The sequence below is a fragment of the Bombina bombina genome, chromosome 1 (genome assembly GCF_027579735.1).
Source record: "Bombina bombina isolate aBomBom1 chromosome 1, aBomBom1.pri, whole genome shotgun sequence".
NCBI lineage: Eukaryota > Metazoa > Chordata > Amphibia > Anura > Bombinatoridae > Bombina > Bombina bombina.
The window spans coordinates 1,385,239,531-1,385,255,381 of NC_069499.1; positions in this window are offsets into that span (position 1 = coordinate 1,385,239,531).

Genomic DNA, 15,851 nt, shown 5'->3' on the forward strand with positions numbered 1-15,851 from the left:
TCTAGTATTGCAAACTTCCCCTTGTCTGGGCTAGAGGGAAAAGCGACCCTCTCATTTGAAATGACAGACTTTTTTCTTTGAAATGAGGAGTCACTTATCCCTCTAGGATGCAGCTGACCCCTTTTAAAACACTACAGAGGACGCTCTGATTTACATACACTATGAGTTTGAGATCTCTCATGTAAAAAGGAAGCATTCCCCTCTTTGAAATGAGGGGTAATACCCGTCTCAAATTTTCCATGTTACCATGCTGATCACTTGCCCCATGTAGCCCTCTGTTAATGTGGGGTCTTATACACCTGTCCCTAGTAGGTGATTGGCATAAGCATTGTTATTGCCAACCTAATATTATTACTGTATGTAGGGCAGTGGCTCCAGAAAAGCCCTTCTCCCCTAAAGACAGCATACAACAAAATGTACACATAATAACCCCTTTACATGAAAGAGGGAATTGCCTGTTTATAAATGAGGGGTCTCATACCCCTTTAGAGAGCAGACGATTGCCATAGAAATAGCACACTGGGCATTAAAACGGGCACTACAAGTGACCCCTCATTTGAAAGGGGAGCGGCTGCTCTTTAAAATGGGGGGGGGGGGGTCACCAACATATAAGACATATATCCAAAGCTACTTCTACAAATGCAGGCATAGTATAGAACCCAGAGCATGTTCCCTCCCCTGCACCAGCACGGTAGCAGCAACTTCTTTACAAAATATGTGAGCTATATATTACTTTTATAATATAATATAAATATATAACTTTTTCAAAAATGTTTGCAAAATAAAACAAACTCTTTAGAAAGCTAGTTGTACATTATTACGAGATGGACACACAACATAAGTAAACAGCGACTGCAGGCAGATTCAAACTCGCAACCTTTGGTACGTGGGTTAGCCACTTGAACCACCGAGCCATGGCAGGACAGTGGTTGGCTAATTTCAGGACCTCTCCCCATTGCTTTAATCATTTTTGACCATTAATGCAAGCAATTTTATAAAAGCGCTAAAGATTTCGACCACAAAGCCGTAACCGGATTTGAACAGGCAGATTCAAACTCGCAACCTTTGGTTCGTGGGTTAGCCACTCGAACCACCGAGCCATGGCAGAACAGTGGTTGGCTAATTTCAGGACCTCTCCCCATTGCTTTAATCATTTTAGACCATTAATGGAAGCAATTTTATAAAAGCGCTAAAGATTTCGACCACAAAGCCGTAACCGGATTCGAACCATTAACCTACTGCTCCAAAGGCAGCTGTAACAACCACTAAGCCACAACATCCTGAGCGGAAACATGCTGACAAGACCAGTAGTTATTATTTTTTTCATTTTTGACACAACCACAGGATCTGTATCCACTGTTTTTCTCATTTTAGACCAATATTTGGAGATATAATATATAAGCACTGAGTTGCTTTCAGGAAAAAAAAATCATTGTTTAGCTATTTGTGATATGTGCCTAGAAGACAAGATTTCTTATTAAGCCACCATCGCTTTATGTGAGCTGGGATAAAAATGACAGTACCCATTATTTCCAATGTCACATCAGAGTGCATTACAGGGGCATACAACCCCTCAAGGCCACTGCCCGTTGTTCTTCTAATCCAAGAAACAATGTCGACCTGCAAAGAAGTAAAGAGATAACTTTATCAAAAAACATTTGCAAAATTAAAAAAAAACTCTTTAGAAAGCTTGTTGTACAATAGCCCTGTTATAGAACCCGGAATATGTTCCCTCCCTTTGCATCAGCACGGTAGCAACAACAGCAGCACCTTTGAAGAGATGTTTGCAAAATATGCAAGCTTTTTTTTTCTTTGTTTCCCATGAAATCCTATGGCTTATTTGCTGTCCGACAGCTGCTGCCTTAACATGCACCTCCTGTTCTCATTGGTAAGTCCTACACACCCCTTCTTTCACTTGTGGACAGACACACACACACATGTATGCAGGTGAAAAAACACCACCTGGTACATATTTTTCAATAAAAGCCCAGAAAAGGCCAAAATCAGCCGATTCATGAAAGCCTTATGGTTTCTCTCATTTGAAATGCAGATCATTTGAATAATAGGAGGGATCTAAGTCACTGAAATGATAGATTCAATCAATAGAACTACATATTTCCCTCCAACCACAATTTAAGTAGTTTAAATTTAAATTGCAAATCTGATTTGCTTATATTTAATTTCCTTACCTGTTAGGGGAACTTACTGAGGCTGGATACAACTTATCACCAACAAGTATTCTAAGCTCAACTAGAGCAGAATTTCATACCTGATACGAGATCTCGGGAACAAACTGTCAGCCCACACAAATGAAGTCTAACAACTGTTTTGTTTATTGACCACCCACAATGCAGTTATATAGTTTACATCACATACATTGTCAATTGACACTGAGGGGCTTCATACACGCCCCCATATTACAACATACTCAGTTGAAAATAACAGCCCTTGAGACAAATAATTGTTTATGTATAAGGCAAGAAAATTGTAGTCATTCGGCCTTGGTATAAGATAACAAGAAATATAGTGAGACCATGTTGATACTAGCAAGCATAGTTATTCCACAAGAACAAATGTCAGTAGACTAATGTTGAGAATAACAAAAGCAAATATATTGAGAAACACAATAGTTCAGTGTTAGCTTAAAAATGCTGACAAGATACAAAATGCAAAAGAGACAAGATAGAGGCAGATTGGTTATATATTTTTACATTACCCATATTCATTAAAACAGTGCGCAAGGGTATTTTGTTTAAAAAAAGAAGAAGCAAGCATATTTTTATTTGCTTGTGACGGGTTATTTTTATTCTCATTATGTATAATGAACTTTAATACTATACTACATTTGAGGTCCATTCAATTAAGGTATGATGATAAGGAAAATGGTGTAAGGTAATCTTTAGAAAATAAATTTACAGCACAAAAATGACATCCTCCTAACTTGTTAAAGTATGTGTTTTTAATATTACTGAAAACCTGCGAAGGGTCTTAACATAAAGGTAATATGACATTTGTAGGTCGGATCGCAAGCTGTTGTACACCAAAAATCGTGTAGGTCATCAGCCATATGCCAAAATCCAGCCTAAGATTAGACTCCAACAGATAAATGCTTAGCATTTTTATTTATTTCTTATATTTAATGCACCTTATTGTTTTTACATGTACCTACTGATTCAATAATGATGAACTGATTAGTTTTTTTTTTATCAATGTACCCTGCAGTACCATTGCTGTACATCTAAACATGAAAGAGCTATGAATGTAACTGAAACTACTCAACGCCATCTATTGGTTGATTAAACATTATACACTCTGATGTACATGAGGTACAGGTAGGGTTGCCACCTCGGTCCTGTTTTCCTAGTCACTTATGAGTTACACATGCTGCAGGGTATGCAGGGAGGAACATGAATAGTGCTGTCCAGGATCACTATTCATGTGCTGTCCTGGGGTGCAATTCATGCTCCCCTCTGCACACCTTGCAACATGTGTAACTCATAAGTGTCCATGAAAACATGGCAGAGGTTCTACCCTAGGTACAGGGTAGCAGATTCAGGAGAAATGTGAGGAAGCAATTTTACAGAAAGGGTTTTGGATTCATGGAATAAACAAAGACTGTCAAATAAATAAAAAATGCCTGGGACATGCATAAGGCTATTCTAAGAAAAAGTAACATGTAATATGGGTAGACTTGATGGACCTTTTTGGCTTTTATCTATTGTCAAATTCCATGTTGCTATGCTTACTGACACCCACTATGTTTACTGAAACACACTAAGTGCACATACCATGCTTACTGACACACATGGTGCTTACTGACAAACACTAAATGTACATACCATGTTTACTGACACAATAATTGCTTACTGACGCACACTACATGTACATACAATGCTTACTGCACACACACTGCTTACTGACAGACACTACATGCACATACCATGCTTACTGCCCACACACTGCTTACTGACACACACTGCATGTACATACCCTGCTTACTGACAAACACACTATATGCATGCATCATGCTCAATGACAAACACACACCATGCTTATTGACATGCATACTGCTTACTAACACATGCCACATGCACAACACTCTATATGCCCACATCATGCTTACTGCATGCATATATCATGCTCAATGACACACACACTGTATGCACTTTTGATATGAAAAGTGTTATCTTCATTGTGTGTTTAGGCCTTGTTTCATCCTGCTGTAATTTATGACCTTTGTTAATTAGGAGCATGTGGCTGTTATTACCTATAAATTGAATACCCCTAGCTTGTTAGACCAAGCTTGCTTGTTAGATCATTGCAGCATGTGTAGTTCTCTAAGTGTGTTAGTTCATAAGTGTAGGGAGTTATAACAAGGAGTTAGACAACACAGAAACTTTACACAGTAATTTTAAATCTTCTTATATTTATTTGCAAACATGCTACACTTTCTACTGTCTGCCTTTACCTGAGAAATTAAAGGCTAATCTGACCGTTTCCAGCAAAAGAGGAATTTAACGCTATAAATAGCAGGAAATAAAACACAGAGAACTTCTTGTTTGGGAAAAATTTGACCATCACAGGTCAAGTTTTATTAACTTTAATAATATGAAAACCAATGGATAATAACTATGATGGCATCAATAGAGATCAATTAACCTAGTACTAAGGAGATGAACGGCCTAAACTGAATCAACAGCAGTGGGCTCTGCTCAAAGGAGATGTTACTTAGGTGTTTCTGAGATCATGTGACTACCCCACATGGGGGAGGAAGAGAGGTTACCTCATGTGCATCTGAGGCCTATCCCCCCTCCCCGACAGAGCAAGCAAGTTAATTTTCTTCCTTACTCTATACGCTGTACCTTGCGAAGACTTGTGCCTCCAATGCAAAAGGGGGATGATATTGACATACCTAGTGTGATCCCAGGTATACAGGTCTTGAGCCAACTAATGTCTGCCTGCATTATTTTAATTAGTTAAAGGACCCAGGACAGCAACTACATCATTACCTCCTAGATGGAGAATTAGAATATGAGGTTTACCCCATCTTAAGAGTGCCTCAGAGATGACTTCAGCTAACTGGGCCAAACACATCCCCCTGTTCCTTAACCATCTGATAGATGCTTTATGTGAGGGGAAACCTAAATTCTGTCTGACAGGAAGCGAGGTGCACCAGATAGAGGCCCAGTGGACGTAGGAATGGCCCACAATCCAAATTCTTTTTGCTCCGGGTGTAACTCCTGTAGAAACAAGAAGATTAGAACACAAGAACAAACTCAGAGCACATTAAACAAGTGGATGAGCATACCCTTTAAAACAATTAGAGCACCAACGCCCCATGCATTTTATAGCTTCACACGAAGAACCCATTAGTGTGCATTGGTGGCTGCCCCAATGCGGAAAGAGTGTGGTGTGATTTTACTCATGTCAAAACCTGTCTCAGCTGCGGCTCTAGTCAAAACACAACTAGTGTGGATTAGGAACTGACCTAGGAAGAGGGAGCCTCAATGTAGTGAGCAGCATTACACACTCTGCTGCAAAGAGAGGGACAGGTGGGTCAAAATGGCAGCAAATAACAAATGAAACCAGGGTGAAACCCAGACACCCTGCTCAGCTATAGATGTCCAGACATCCCAGGAAAGTGGTGTCTGCTCACTAATGCACACCCAGATACACTGGAAAAATGTTCCCTGCTCACTAATAGGTTCAAAGGCATCCCTGGAAAATAAGCCCTACTTGCAAATAGGTGTCAAGATACGATAGGAAAGTGGCCCTTGCTCATCAATAGACACCTAGGCACCCCAAGAAAGTGGCCCCTACTATAATAGATGCCTTAGTACCCTCAAGGAGAGTTGCCCCTGCTAAACAACATGTGCCTAGGAATCCGGTGAAAGTGGGCCTTGCTCACCAATATGTGCAGAGGCTCCCCAGGAAAGTGTCTCATGCTCATCAATAGGCTCCCAGGAAACCTGGGAAAGGGGCCTCTGCTCGCTAACAGTCACCTAAAAACTCTACAGGAAAGTGGACCCTGCTTGCCAATATGCACTAAATTCTAAAACACCCTGGGAAGTGGCCCCTGATTGCCAATAGGCACTAAGTCACCCCAGTGAACCCTGCTTACCAAAACATGCTCAAACACTCTAAGAAGGTGGCAAGCAGGGGTCTTTTTTTCCTGGTTTGCTAGGCACAAATTGACATGCAGGGGCCATTTTCTCAGGGTACCTGTGCACCAATTAGTAAGGATATGCCACTTTCCTTGAGGGTTTCTAGGCAGCTATTGGTAAGCAGGGGCCACTTTCCTAGAGTGCCTGTGCTACTATTGTTTATGAGGACCACTTTTCTGGGGTGCCTGTGCGCCAATTAGGTGAGCAGGGGCCATTTTATCAGGGTGCCTGTGTGCCTTTTGGCTAGCAGGCACCACTTTCCCAGGGTATCTGGACACCTATTGGTTAGCAGGCGCCACTTTCCTGGGGTGCCTATATACCTGTTGGCAATCAGGGGCCAATTTCCTGGGGTGCCACTATACCTGTTGGCAAGCAGGGGCCACTTCCCCCGGGGTGCTTGGGAGCATTTTCACAGGTAGGGGCTATTTTCCCAGGGAGCTTGGTGCATTTTGGTGAGCAGGGGCTACAATCCTGGAATGACCCGTAGCCTATTAGCCGGCAGTGATCACTTTTCTGGATTCTCTGGGAGCCTATTGGCAAGCAGAAGCAATTTTCCCAGGGTGCTTGGGCGTGTTTTGGGATCACAATCCTGGAATGCTTGGAAGCCTATTAGCTAGCAGTGGACACTTTCTCAGGGTGCCTGTTTGCCTATTGGTGAGCAGGGTACCCTTTTCCAAGGTGTATGAGCACCTATTGCCTAGTAGGGGCCACTTTTGTGTCATGCTTTGTGTCTATTGTTGACCATGGGCCACTTTTCTGGGGTGCATAGGCCCCTATTGGTAAGCAGGGGCCACTTATTTAGAGTGCTTTGGTGTGTTTTGCTGAGCACACTTTTTTATTGGCAAGCAGGAGACACTTTTCAGGGGTGGCTGTGTACCTATTGTGTGAGCAGGGCCACTTTCTCAGGGTGCCTGTGCACCAGTTGCCAAGCAGGTGCCACTTTCCTGTGGTGCCTAGATGCCTAGTCGCATACAAGGGGTGCCTTGGGTGCCTGGGTGCCTAATGGTGAGCAGGGGACACTTTCTTAGGGTTCCTGGGTGTCTTTTGGTGAGCAGGGGCCCCTTTCCAGGATTGCCTGGGCATCTATTGGCAAGCAGGGGCCACTTTCCCCTGGTGCCTAGGCACCTATTGGTGAACAGGGTCAACTTTCCCAGGGTACCTGGTTGCATAATAGTGAGCAGGAGCCACTTTCCTGGCATACCTGGGCTTCTATTAGCAAGCAGGAATCACTTTCCCTGGCTGCATGGGCACCCCTATTGGTAAGCACCTGGGTGTCTATTGGCAAGCAGGGAAACTGTCGCTGTTTATTAGCAAGCAAGGGCCACATTCCAGGAGTATCTGGACATCTATTGGTGAGCAGGGGTCACTTTCCTGGAGTGCCTGGGCATATGTTAGAAAGCAGGGGCCACTTTCCAAGGGTGTCTGGGCACCCATTGGTGAGCAGGAGCCACTTACTTGGGGTACCTAGGCCCATATTTTTGAGCAGCGGACACTTTCCTGGGGTATCTGGGTGTCTTTTGATGAGCAGGGGCCACTGTCACCCCCTATATGCAAGAAGGGGCCCTATTCAGGAGTACCAAAGAACCTATTAGCAAGCAGGTGCCATTTTTGCTGGGTGTCTCGGCGCACATGGGTGAGCAATGGCCACTTTGCTTGAGGGTTCCTAGGCCACTAGCTATTGGTTAGCAGGGCCACTTTCAGGGAATACCTGGACAGGTAAGCAGGGACCTATGTGATGTCCCTAGACACATACAAAACATGTAAATGTTCACACTCAAACTGGACTGGGCACACATCCTTAACAGCACTCTCAGCTGGCTTCACAGTTTTTCTACTGCCATACAATGCATGCTTTCAGGCAAATAAACTGAGAACTACATAAGGTTGCACAGGCCCTATGTAATTTCCCTAGAAACATACAAATCACGGAAATGAACTGCACTCTCAAACTGGACTGGGCACACATCCCATGACCCTGCAAAATGCACCTGGGTGCTCAACAGCACTCCCAGCTGGCTTTACAGTTTTCAGAAACCCAGGCATTTAACCCCATATAAGTCTGGGTGCAAGGCCCAAAGGGAATATTACAAAACAAATGAATCAACACAACACACAGAACAGAATACCTGTTAGTTTACCATAAGCACAGGATATAGTGAATAGTTATGTCTGTACCTGTACCTTGGATTACGTTACTGAACCAATAAAAACACATAAAGAATAGACCCGCCGTTCTATCCAATCCATGGCTCTGAAAAAAAGCCAAGCCTCCAAATTCTGCCAATTGGTTCACAATACATCTATGTTTTGGACAGATGTAAGACCCAATAATAAATGGGAGTGATTACGTCACGATGATTGGCACTCATACCAACCAATAGTAACAGCAGAATAACTTACACGTATGTTATAATGACGAATATATCATAAGTAACATCAAATGAAGACTAAATGACACGGTACATCTTATGTTCAGTTAATTCTGAACAATCATTATATACATAGTAATAAACACATTTGAACTTCAATCATGTGTAGATATATACGGAATGAATCACGCTTAGTGAACCAATGAAAACACATGAAAAGAATAGACCCACCATCTTATCCAATCAATGGCCTCAAAAAAGCCAAGCCTCTAAATCCTGCCAATCCGCTTACAATTCAGGGTATTTAAACTTCACGAGGACAGAGTGATACTGCCCTTTGATACAGCCACTATGGCGAAACGCATCAGTGGCATCCCCCCTCTCTCCTTCTTTGTTGTGCTATGTTTTTTTTAAACGCTATGTCTACCATATGATTTAGGATAACTGTTTGACATTTTATGTCATTTCTACCTCGATTGAGGGTTACCTTACCTCTGGTATGGCTCTCTACTTAACTTAGACCTATTCACCTTTATTTAGCCAGTGGCTACACTTATAATTAATCCTCCATAAATGGTGCACAACTAATAGGCACTTTTAGTTATATTAACGGTTAATTACAAGGTATAGGTGTCTGGTAGTTCCAGACTTAGGCATTTATTCGGTAATCCAAGGTATAGGTATAGACACTATAATTTATTGTACCCTGTGTTTATGGTAAATTAACAGTTATCTTTAGTCAGCTCTTCAATACTATTAGCTGTTATTTACTCGGTAATCCAAGGTATAGGTACAGAACTACAGACAGAATTATTCACCGTATCTTGTGCTTATGGTAAACTAACAGGTATTCTGTTCTGGTATCTCCAGACAGCTTTTCTATACTATTAGCTGTTATTCACGAATAGGTACTCTTAATTAAACTAACGGTTAATTACAAGGTATAGATGTCTGGTAGTTCCAGACTCAGGCATTTACTCGGTAAACCTAAGGTATAGATACAGAGACAATTACTTATCGTATCCTGTGCTTAAGGTTAACTAACAGGTATTTTGTTCTGGTATCTCCAGACAGCTTTTCAATACTATCAGCTGTTATTTACTCGGTAATCCAAGGTACAGGTACAGACATAACTATTCACTATATCCTGTGCTTATGGTAAACTAACAGGTATTCTGTTCTGGTATCTCCAGACAGCTCTTCTATAATATTAGCTGTTATTCACAAATAGGCACTCTTAGCTTAACCAACGGTTAATTACAAGGTATAGGTGTCTGGTAGTTCCAGACTCAGGCATTTACTCGGTAACCCAAGGTATAGATACAGAAACAATCACTTACTGTATCTTGTGCTTATGGTAAACTACAAGATACAAGCAAAAAAATATAGATATACAAATGTGTTAGATGTTAACAACACTATAAAACAAAAAACCAAGAACTGATACTCTCCTTTTAAAATAGACCGCAGCCTTCTTACAGTCTCTCCTCTAGGACTGTGTAGAAAATTGAGTAATGGAAGATAGATGGCGCTGGTCTGTAGAATGATTTTTCTCTAGTGATGAAGAGAAAAACAGGGCTTGAGGTGTATGTAGCAACCAAATTACTATGAGTGCAATATACTCACTCCATATGCTGCAGTAGTTCAGCTTCAAAATCGTGTGTCTCCCAGTTGGGGTATGGTAATCCCATGTAATGCCTGCTGTTTGGCTGTGAATACATGGAGACTCAAGTGACAAAGAATCCAATGTGTAGAAATAAAAAAGTAGTAACTTACTCCATATATTTGGAGAATCCGGCTCGGTACAGCAAAAAGGAAATTCAAAAGTCTTCCAATTTTGATGAGAAAATCTCTTTTTATTAGCTCAACGCGTTTCAACGTTAAAACGTCTTTGTCAAGAGCAAAATTAAAAGCAAATGTAAAAGTAATAAAAGCAAGTAGTTGAAAACTTGTATTCCAGCCAAGTTTTGGTGCAGCAATATTGCCAAGGGTTCCAGGGCAATATTGAAGAGCAGTGGTGACAGTGGGCAACCCTGCCTTGTACCCCTATGTATACAAAACCGTTTGGAGAGAGTATTATTAATAATTAAAGATGACGTTGGAGAATTATATATTAAACAAATAAAATTATGCATATGACCTAAGAAACCAAATTGTTCCAGCGAAAATAAAAGATGGTCCCAACTAATATAGTCAAAGTCTTTCTCAGCGTTGACTGTTAGTAACGCTAGATCTGTCTTACTGCTGAGTTTACTGTTATTAAATTTATTCCATAAAAAGTCCAGTACTAACAGTACTCTGCACATATTTTTCACTGGGTTACTGCCAGTCATAAAACCAGTTTGGTTTTCATGTATTATACTTCCTAAGTGGGGTTTAAGTCTTTTAGCTATGATGGATGTTAAAAGTTTGTAATCGTAGTTCAGTAGAGAAATGGGTCTATATGAGGTAGGTAATTCTGGATCTTTATGTTTTTTTAAATTAAAGTAATATTGGAGGTGGCAAAATAAGGTGAACATCCAATATTATCAGAAGAGTAGAAATTATATAATTCCTTAAGTATAGGTATAATTAGCTCCTGGAGCACTCTATAGAATTCTAGGGGAAGATGGTCTGGCCCAGCAGCTTTATTCAATTTTGCAGTTTTAATGCCGTCTAAGATTTCCTGAGTTGAAATAGGCAGATTAAGATCAATCATGATTTCTTGCGATATTTTAGGTATTTTAAGATTCTGCCAGAACATTTCTTTCTTCTCTAAATCTATCTCCTCAGCTTTAGATAACTCTTGGAAGAATGTATTAAAGACTTTTTCAGTATCTGCCTTATCTGTATATCTGTTTTTGTCTTTCCTAATAGAGGTGATATCATTTCTAGCTGAGGGTTTAGTTTTTCTTGCTAAACATTTCACTGATCTGCCCACGTGACCTCTGTATATAGCCTTTAATCTAAGCTCCTCAATAGCTGTTTTAATAATATATCCCTTTTGGTTTTGGAGTTCACATATTTCAGCCATAAAGGTTTGATAGGGTTTGCTATATAGGCATTATATGCATTTTTAACCTCATTTGACAATTGTGATTCTTTTGCATAAATTTTTTTTTCTGTTGACATAAATAAGCTTTGATTTCCCCCCTGTAACACGGCTTTAGCCAATTCCCCAAAAAATTATATTTTCTCGAGGTGCCAAGAATTAAAGTTAAAGAAATCTCTCCATTTCCCCCTTAACCAGTTTTGAAAGTTGATGTTATTATTTAGGCATGGTCCGATAATACTATAGCGTTAATATCTGCTTTAGGCTTTAAACCAAGCAGGGGTTCGGAGATTAAAAACATGTCTATCCTTGATAATGATTGTTGGCCTTTAGCAATACATGTAAATGATCTAAGGTCTAAATTCCACATTGCAACTAAGTTAAAATCTTTGTATGTATGTACTGTATGTGTGTGTATGAGAATGTGTGTGTGTGTGAGAGTGTGTGTGTATAAGAGTGTGTGTGTGTGAATTAGAGTATGTTTGTGTATGAGAGTGTGTGTGTATGAGAGTGTGTATGTGTATGAGATTGTGTCATATTCCTGTAGCTTTAAGAACTAAGACCAACCCACTCCTTCACCTCCCTTTAAAGGTGTGTTCAGTACACCTGTGCTTTGCTTGATAATTGAAGTTTGTAGTTCCCACTCTGCTTCAAGCTCTAAAGCTAAATTCTACAGATCCTGCTTTTGTACCTGTTAAAGGAAATCCTTGTTGTCATTTCTCCAGCTTCTAAACCTAAGAAGCATTTCCTGCTGCTTTACACTTCAAGGAACAGTCTTTGGCAGCAACTCTTGCAAGTCTGTGTTAACTATGCAGGCTGATTTTCCAGCCAACTCCATTACTGAGTGTTTACCTCTACCAGGAAATAAGAAGATCTTCCCTGCTGTGATCCATTTTGACTCAGTGCCAACTTCGCTTTCTGCAGTTCTAAACTCACTCGCAAGTATCATTAATTTTATATACAATTGTCTCTAGCTGTATATATTCTTATCCAAAGTTCTGCTGACATATAAACTGTTAAAGTGTTCACAACTGGTTAAATCTGGCTCTCTCCTTCTCTCTGCATCACACACTCTGCCTGCTGTAACCTGATACCTCTTGATATATGGACACTGCAGACTGCAAATCAGTTTCTCATTTCTAAGCTTAACTATAAAGAGACTTTGCTATAAAATTCTGCTTTTCTCAGACAATACCAATAAGCTGCTTGTTTGCTGCCTCCTATCTTTAAAGAACACAACTCTTTACAACTGTGTAAAATATACAAAGGCTTCATTTCATCTGTTTTATTCACTTTATTTTGATTTTGTAAAGTGTTATAAAAAGAACTTGTACTAAGTAAACCAGCTATCTCCCTTGGTAATAACCTTTTGTATAAGCCTGTTTTACTTAAGGTTCTCTGGGAATAGCCACATTATACAAGTTTATAACAGAATTATCAAGCCATAAAGAAATTTACTAACATATATACATTATAGTTTAAAGCTTGTATATAAAAAAATCATGGATCCTGCCTCAATGGCAATAGAAATAGCTTCCTTAAACCAGAAAGTTGAAATTTTAGCACAAGGTTTGACTGAAGTTAAAAATGAAAACCACACCCTGAAGAGGTTAATGAATGATTTCTTTTCAAGGAAAGAGGCTGATCACCCTGAACCACAGGTTAACCCTCCACACATTTTTTCTGGTGAAAGAACACGCTTTCGTGGATTCAGAAATGCATGCATGCTGATGTTTTCCATGAAGCCCAGGACATATTATACTGACAAGATCAAGGTTTGTACTACCATCTCTTATCTAACTGGAGATCCCCGTTCGTGGGCTGATAAGTTTTATGAAACTGATGATCCTATTTTGAATTCTATCAGTGAATTTTTTAAGGAGATGGCTGTCTTATATGAGGATTGCAACACCCAGTTAACCGCAGAAACAAATTTGCGCACCCTGAAGCAAGGCAAACGTCCAGTTGAGGACTATGTGGCAGATTTTCAGCTCTGGGCTACAGATTCACAGTGGAATACTGTAAGTCTAAAGAACCAATTCCGTTTAGGTCTCTCTGAACATCTTAAGGATGAGATCTCTCGCATTGAACCTCCAGACACCATGGAATCCCTCATAAAGATATGCATAGCCATGGACAGACGATACAGAGAGAGGAGAGCTGAAAAACAACACCCAGAAACTTACCTCAAAAGGTTTACACCCTCTCATTCTGAAAAGACCTCCACAGCCCCTGTGCCCATGGAAATTGGGGCCATCCGAGGACCATTATCCCAAGAAGAGAAACAGAGAAGGAGGATTTCAAACCTCTGTATGTACTGTGGGAATAAAGAACACAGTGTCTCTTCCTGCCCTATTCTGAACCGGCAAAAAAGGGGTAAGATTCTTATAGTTAACCCAAATACTGATAACATTCATGAATCACAATTAACTTTCACATTGTCTTTACAGTGGGACCAGCATCTTCTCAAGACTGAGGCGCTGATAGATTCTGGAGCTTATGGAAGCTTCATTGACAAAACCCTTGTAGATACTAATAAAATACCTTGTGTGCAAAAGCAAACCCCTATCTATGTGAAGGTTATTGATGGCTCTACTTATTTAAAAGGCCCAATCACACACCATACTGTTCCTTTACTTGTCTCTTGTAACATGGGTCATACAGAATACATTACGTTTGATATCATTCCTAGCTCACTACACCCCTTAATATTGGGTTATCCTTGGTTAAGAAAACACAACCCTCAAATAGACTGGAGCAGTAACACAGTAACTTTCTCTTCCCCATACTGTTCTGCTACCTGTTTTCCCTGTGTGGAAATCAAAACTCTACACCCTCATATACCATTGCAGTATTCAGACTTTTCAGATGTATTTGACCTTAAGGAAGCCGAAAATCTACCTCCACACAGACCTTATGATTGCCCCATTGATACTAAACCTGGGTCTATCATACCGTTCGGCCGAATTTTTCCACTCTCTCAAAAAGAATTAAAATTTCTCAGAGAGTACCTAGACGATAATCTAAGGAAAGGTTTTATTTCTACCTCAACCTCTCCTGCAGCAGCGGGCATATTCTTTGTCACAAATAAAGATGGGACCTTACGCCCAATCATTGACTACAGAGCATTAAACTCTATTACGATTAAAAATAGGTATCCACTTCCTTTAATACCTGAATTACTTGAACGGTTAACAGATGCAACCATCTTTACCAAACTAGATTTGAAGGGAGCATACAATTTAATCAGGATAAAAAGCGGTGACGAATGGAAAACAGCATTTAGAACCCGTTATGGTCTCTTTCAATATAATGTTATGCCATTCGGCTTAACTAATGCTCCGGCCACATTTCAATTTTTCATAAACGATATTTTCAAAGACTTAATGGATGTGTGTGTTGTAATATATCTAGATGATATTTTGATATACTCCAAAAATCTAACTGATCATGTAAAACATGTAAGATGGGTTTTGTCTAGATTAAGAGAACATCAGCTATACGCCAAGGCTGAGAAATGTGTATTCCATGTAAAGACAATAAAATTTTTAGGTTACATAATTTCCCCTAACGGTGTAAACATGGATCCAGAGAAGGTTACATCCATACTCAAATGGCCTGTACCTACCTCTGTGAAATCGCTTCAGAGGTTTCTATGCTTCTCTAATTTTTATAGGAGATTCATCAAAGGATTTTCATCCATTGTCCAACCTCTAACTAAGTTAACCGGTAAGAATCGACTCGTTTGGACTGTAGAAGCCCAACAAGCTTTTGAGCACTTAAAAGAATGTTTTACTTCAGCTCCTATCCTACAGCTTCCTAATCCAGAATTTCAATTTGTGTTAGAGGTTGATGCTTCCACTGTTGGTATTGGTGCTATTCTCTCCCAACAACAAACCGATACTTCAGTCCTACATCCTGTAGCCTTTTACTCTCGACTCCTGTCTATAGCTGAAAGGAATTACTCCGTTGGGGACCTGGAACTTCTAGCTATCAAATGTGCCCTGGAACACTGGAGACACCTACTGGAAGGGACACTCAAACCTTTTACAGTTCTTACAGATCATAAGAATTTACAATATCTTAGAAAAAACAAGACCTTGTCATCAAGACAAGTCCGATGGTCTTTATTCCTGGACCGATTTAACTTTCAGATCACATATAGACCAGGTTCAAGGAACATCCAAGCTGATGCTCTTTCCCGTTCTTTCATTAAACATAATGAAAAGGAAGAACAACAAACAGTTATACCGTCGACCAAGTTTATAGCTGTAACTTCTAGCCTAC